This window comes from Penaeus monodon, chromosome 34 (genome assembly GCF_015228065.2).
Source record: "Penaeus monodon isolate SGIC_2016 chromosome 34, NSTDA_Pmon_1, whole genome shotgun sequence".
Lineage (NCBI taxonomy): Eukaryota > Metazoa > Arthropoda > Malacostraca > Decapoda > Penaeidae > Penaeus > Penaeus monodon.
The window spans coordinates 29,880,422-29,880,646 of NC_051419.1; the positions used below are offsets into that span (position 1 = coordinate 29,880,422).

At 28.4% G+C, this 225-nt stretch overlaps 1 protein-coding gene across 1 annotated transcript in view; it reads right to left on the minus strand.

Annotated features, from left to right (window-relative positions):
• Positions 1–225, minus strand: part of LOC119594876 (glutamate receptor ionotropic, kainate 2-like) — a 23,933-nt gene that overhangs the window by 22,806 nt on the left and 902 nt on the right. The gene's annotated exons all lie outside the window — the stretch shown is intronic.

Here is a 225-nt window from a genome sequence, read left to right on the forward strand (position 1 = left end):
TTCTCATTCTTATTAAATGTTCCTCAATTCCAAAAAAAGTCGATAATTAACTAGATAGCCTCCTTGACATCTCGACACCAATATATTCCAAATTCAACAACTACAGGAAAGTATATTCAAGATAATTACTTACATTTTGTCATATTTTGATAGATTTATGGTTCATTATCGTGGAAAATATATATTTAAGTAATTCTTTCAATGTCTGTCTGTCTGTAGGTAGTT